The following is a 6,000-nucleotide window of genomic DNA, read 5'->3' on the forward strand; positions in this document are numbered from 1 at the left end:
AACTAGCATGTGTTTATTCATGTGTGCCCTGAGCTTATGCACTTCTCTACTTATAGACATTTTTCAGAGAGGCAGGTTTAGCCAGCTTGAAGGGCAATTATGCCAGCAAAACTAAGAAAATTTAAGAAACATAACTTTTCACTGCCAGAAATTAATATTACTCTGATAGAGGGGGATACTAGAAAGAGAATTGTTTTTAGAAATGGCGGTGTCAACAAAATGCCTAAACAGAAACTATGGAGACAACAAATGTTGTCTCAGCTGAACACTACACATAAGCAGAGATAAAAAAGGGTTTGAAGCCAAAAAAGAATAACCAAATAGACCAAGCACTGCCACCTCAGGGCACACGCAATGGGAGAACTACCTCGATCATCGGTATTGTGCCAGGGTGGGAGCAGTGACAAGGTGGCAATTAAGATGCACCTTTTTAATGTATTAATGTCTTATAGATTGCAAATAAGATTTTTAACTGCACTAAAATAAAATGCACAAAGATGACACTAAAATGTATATATTACTGTTCCCCATGCAATGTCAACCTTGCATTCACCAGAGCCCCGCACATTAACTTCCCAGCCAAGAGCGACTGAAGACCAGAGGTGTCATGGCTGCAGATCTGAAAAACAGCACCAAATACATCATCCAATAGTAGAAATATCAGAAACTTTAAAAGAAATCAGTTGGTCCCTGGTTGAAACAAGAATTATACTGAAAGGGTTGCAATGTCTAAATAAATAAATGTACCAAGCTTGTCCTTGTACTGTATTCTATAACTGATTATATTGAGAATATATTTCAAATGGCTAAACTCACTGGCCCTTATGAAATCCGGTGTAGGCAGGTGCGTAGGCCAGTAGAAATGACTCGTTCTACTGCAAAAACACCCACGCACTGCAGACGTATGTATATGCAATTAAAACCAGTTTTATTCAGTCACATTGGTGCAAAAACTTGCTCAAAATGTGTCAGTGCAAATGATTCTGTCCTTGGACCTTTCTTAGTGCATGGTGAGCAGACCAGACTACACCTGCCCTCAATCCTAGAAATACCTTCAGATAATTTCTATAGAGGATGAGATATAACGAACCAAACAGGTAGCAAGCAATGCAGTGATAAAGTATGTAAAAACTGTTCATATTGCTAAACAATGCATTGTTTATTCGCAAAACCACAGTCATGAAGCTGCATGCATAGTTCTCCAAGGATGCTCATTAAATGCATAAATTAATGGCAGCATTCTCAATAATGAAAAATATAAGTGAACGATAACATGTAGATTGGTTTGCAACGCAGGCATAATGGAGCACCCTTGCCTCGAGCATGAAGGAGAAAATCCTGATTTGTTCACTTCAGTAATCAATGATTCCCTGAGTCAAATTTTCTTTTTAGTCATGCTCCCCTCATTGAGAAATGCTCCTGTCTTGCGCTCTCATCAGACAAGAGCCCACTTCACATCAGTCTTCAGTTTTCAAAACCAGTCATAAAATAGTAGTTGCAATTGACCAGTAGTTCATCATTGAAATGGCATCAATCATTGATTAATTGCAGATCATCCACAATCTCACTTCTCTTCAGTCAGTTTTCACACCTCCGTTGCGAGCCTTCAGCTTTTGTGGAGCAATTCACAGCATCGGAGGTGATCTGGGAAGACGATCGCCCATCACTCAATACATAATTTAATTAAAAATGAAAACAGCCCTGGACAAATTGAAGGGTCATTGGCAGGCAAAAGGTCATCTTGCTGTGCTCCATATGATGGCAATGGAATGCATAGTCATACAGAGTAGGTTAACTTGCTCATGTACACCTTCTCAAGTGCAAATTTAAGCATGCTGGCTGCTGTATCCAAACACGTCCACCCGCTTTTAAGGAAGATTATGACACCTATTTCTGAGCTAGTTGTTTGAAATCTCCTTTAGTATATGCTAGCCAGGGAGTCAGGGAACAATCCCTATTGTCAAATGAATTAAAGTTCTAAATTGCACTGCTTTTAGAACATCAATGAGTGAGCAGTCTCCAACAATTTCTTATTTAAAACAATTGCACAACGAACAGAAACATGTTGCAGGTACCACATGGTAAACAGGAAATTATGTTTAGGATCTTGCAACAGGCACTGGAGATTAGCTGCTCATTGATGGCGTGATACCTCATTAATGATGTGATGCACATGTCAGTAAAATTTATAGCTCAGTCCAACAATAGCATTAAATTCCCTCTTGCCCTCTTTAATATTGTCTGTTGTGCAACATTGTAGGGGAATTGTATGTGCTTTGGCATTAGACAAATAATGCCACCCAGCACACCGGGGAGTGTGCAGCTGAGTGGCAGCTGGGAAATCCCAGTCCTGTCGCTCATCTCCCATCGGAACAGCCCAGTCTCTAAAAAACTTGTGGAGAAGAGTACCTCAAAAGGCTACTCACAATAACTGGAAGGAAGAGACAAAGGCACAGCTCCAGCAGAGTCATGTGATCAGTGCAGTTGAATAAATTTAAATACATATGAATATTTATTTTAAAATCAATCCGTCTCCAACAATGTATACTGGTTTGGCATACTGCTTTCCCTTAAACACATTAATGGCCTGAATGTTAGATGGAAACCCACCTACAGTACGAATATGAAATTATTATATATATAGAATATCCTTACATTTATATAGCACTTTTCCGAACTCTCAAAGTGCCTTACAGTGAAGGGGAACTCATCTCACCCACCACCAATGTGTAGCACCCACTTGGGTGATGCACGGCAGCCATTTTGTGCCAGAAAGCTCACCACACATTAGCGAAGGTGGAGAGGGAGAGAACATTTATTTAGCCAATTAAATCTGGGGATGGTTTTGGTGGCAAGTTTGCGAGAGCCAGATATGGGATTTAGCCTGGATATCGGGGAACCCCCTACTCTTTGCGATAAGTGTCATGGGATCTTTAATGCCCACAGTGAGTCAGGACCTCGGTTTAACGTCTCATCCGAAAGACGGCATCTCCTACAGCACAGTGTCCCCGTCACTGCGCTGGGGCATTGGGGTTTATTTGACCAGAGGGAAGATTGCCCCCTGCTGGCCCACCAACACCACTTCCAGCAGCAACTCAGTATTCCCTGGTGGCCTCCCATCCAAGTACTAACCAAGCCCGCACCTGCTTAGCTTCAGCCATTCGGCAGGACCAGAGTGCATGGAGGTATGGCTGCTGGCCATTATCCATCAGGCTGCTTAGTGGCTCATCCAGTTACACAGTTCTAGCCCTAGTGCATGGATGGGCCTCACAGTTTTGGATCAAATCAGCAGGAGCATCACCCTGGGTTTGGGACGATTCAGTGAGCGGTATCTGCATCTCATTCATCTCTATCGAATCCCATGCTGGCCCATGCTCTTCCAATTGACAGTGGACGATTGGACATTCCAAATTGGGGAGAAAAGGGGACAAAGAATGTTAAAATGATAATCCATCTAACAACTAATCACTAACCAAGCAATGCAAATAAAATGGTAATAGTGTTTGAAGAGCCTGGAGCCATGGAAATAATATGATGGGCATTAATTTCAAAAGAATAAAACAATTGAAACAGATGACTCTATTGGAATTCTAATCAGCCCTTCAAATCACCAGTACATTGTTGTAACAGTATCATTTAATGTGCATTGATTTTTATGGTAGTATTTACTTTAGACTCAAATGAAATATTTAAAAACATAGAATAAATAAAATAAAATAAAATTTGCCCATGGACTAAAGTCAAATAATCATTGTTTTGTAATCAAACACAAATAAAATTTTTGTGCACATTTCACGTTGGCATTTTAGATATTTAGTAAACATTTTAGGAAACTTGGGATAGTAAATTCCATGATTTTCATCTGGAAAAAAATTGTGGTCTTGTTCTAGATGCTCTATCGATATTTTCACTATTTTGATGTTCAAATCGAATTGGAGGGAAAGAAAACCAGTATTGTAACTAAACCAAAAACCAGAATTGTACCCAGAAAAAGGGATTACGATTTGGGTTATTGTATTAACTTAACTCATTGTAAACCTCCTAGAAGTGTACAGTCCACAGTTTTATTATTATTATTATTATTATTATTATTATTATTATTATTATTATGTTTTAATTGTGTAAATGAGTGCACTAGATTTAAATATGCCAGGGATGAGTTGTGTTTCACCTTCAGCAGAATGGTTTTTATGTAATCATTTATGTATGGTTCATGTCACCATACACCATAAATCTTACATCTGAAAATCATGAAATTGATGTACAAACATGAATTTGTAAGACAAATGTTCATGGTTGAATGGAGTGTTCTCACAAGACATTATCAAGATAGAGCACAAATTCATTTATTATTAAAGGTTAAGTGCTCATACTGACATCCGAGTCATTATGTCTGTGACGAGAAGTTCAGGATGCACCTCTCATGAATGAATCAAGTGAAACCACAAAAACTATTTCCCATAATGCAAACCTTCCATGCCCCTGACAGCCTACTGCTGCATACCATTAAAGCAGGACAAAACGTAACCACACATATTCGGAGCCATGATTTTTAAAGTGGGCAAACCATGCCTGAAACATATGCCCAGAGAAGGAAATTATAATGATGGTGGGAAACTTTAGCTAAAAATTTAGCTTTATTGTTTCCTAAAACTGCAGTGCTTCATATCTTAATATACTGTATGTGTATGTATACTTATTAATATACACATTAATATACTGTAATTGTATTGCCAACCTTTCTATTTATTTACAGGTAGACTAAACAGTCTGTTACAATAAAACATTTCTTACCAATTTACAAGTAATTGCCAAATCCACAAGTTTTTCCTTTTAAAACGTGCTAGGTAACTGGATTATTTTTGACAAACAGTAGAGAACCATAAAGGCTTTTTCCAAACCAAAATATATTTGGAGATGCTGCTTCCTTTGATCACAATCATCAAGTTAAGTCACTTATCGCAGGCACATAGAATCCCATTTTGACAAATTCATGGTACGCAAAGAAACAACAATGTATATGTATTTCTTTTCTGGTCGTTCATGCTTTGAGAACTCCATTTTCTCTTCTTTTTCAGTTGTCAGTATAGCAAGGTTTTAAGTAATGCGTTGGTGTACATTTCATCAGCTCAGAGAGCTGGCAGATGTAAAATGTGTTTAATGTGACATTTTTCTGAATCCAGCCGTTTTAACTGCTAACACCCTTGTTTAATGTTTGGCCCTCTGAATACAGAACACAAGCAACATCAACAGTTAAAACACCTCACTTATCTAACATGTAAAATAGATTAAAGATACAATTATCAATAAAATCACCAAATTCATTGATAGGCAGAGCAACCTGTTGGGTCAACTGTTACCAGAATGTAAATGCCCAAGCCAGGACAACATCTGCATATTTCAAAGATAATTTGTTCCTTTCTCCACACTTTTCGACTTACCATCACTTTGGTAAAGATTTATTTTGGTCTCATCGGTCCATAAAAATTAGTTCCAGAACTGTTTTGGCTCATCTGTAATCTGGCCTTTTGATTCTTGCTGCAGATGAAAGGCTTGCATCTTGCAATGTAGCCTCTATAATTGTCCTTTCCAAGTCTTCAGCATATAGTGGCTTGCAATATTTTCACCCCTTCCCCATGGAGACTGCTGGTGATTTCACTGAACATTGTTTTAGAGTTTTTCTTCACAGCTCTTAGGATTTGTCTGTCATCAACTACAGTTGTCTTCTTTGGCCGACCTGTATGGTGCGTATTTCTGAGTCTACCAGTGGTTTCTTTTCTGGTCAAGACTTTCCAAACTGCTGTATTTGATATCCCTAGTTTCTGCCTTATCCTTTTTAATGAATTTGCCTGTCCTATCACCTTATAGCATAAGCTGTTTTTCAGTCATAAGCCGCGTTTCCACCAAAATTACCCGGAACTTTCAGTCCCAGGAACTACTTTACCAGGAACTAAAAGGTTCCTTCAGCCAATGGTTGTCTGCGTTTCCACCGGGGTCTAA

Source organism: Anguilla anguilla, chromosome 3 (assembly GCF_013347855.1).
Source record: "Anguilla anguilla isolate fAngAng1 chromosome 3, fAngAng1.pri, whole genome shotgun sequence".
Taxonomy (NCBI): domain Eukaryota; kingdom Metazoa; phylum Chordata; class Actinopteri; order Anguilliformes; family Anguillidae; genus Anguilla; species Anguilla anguilla.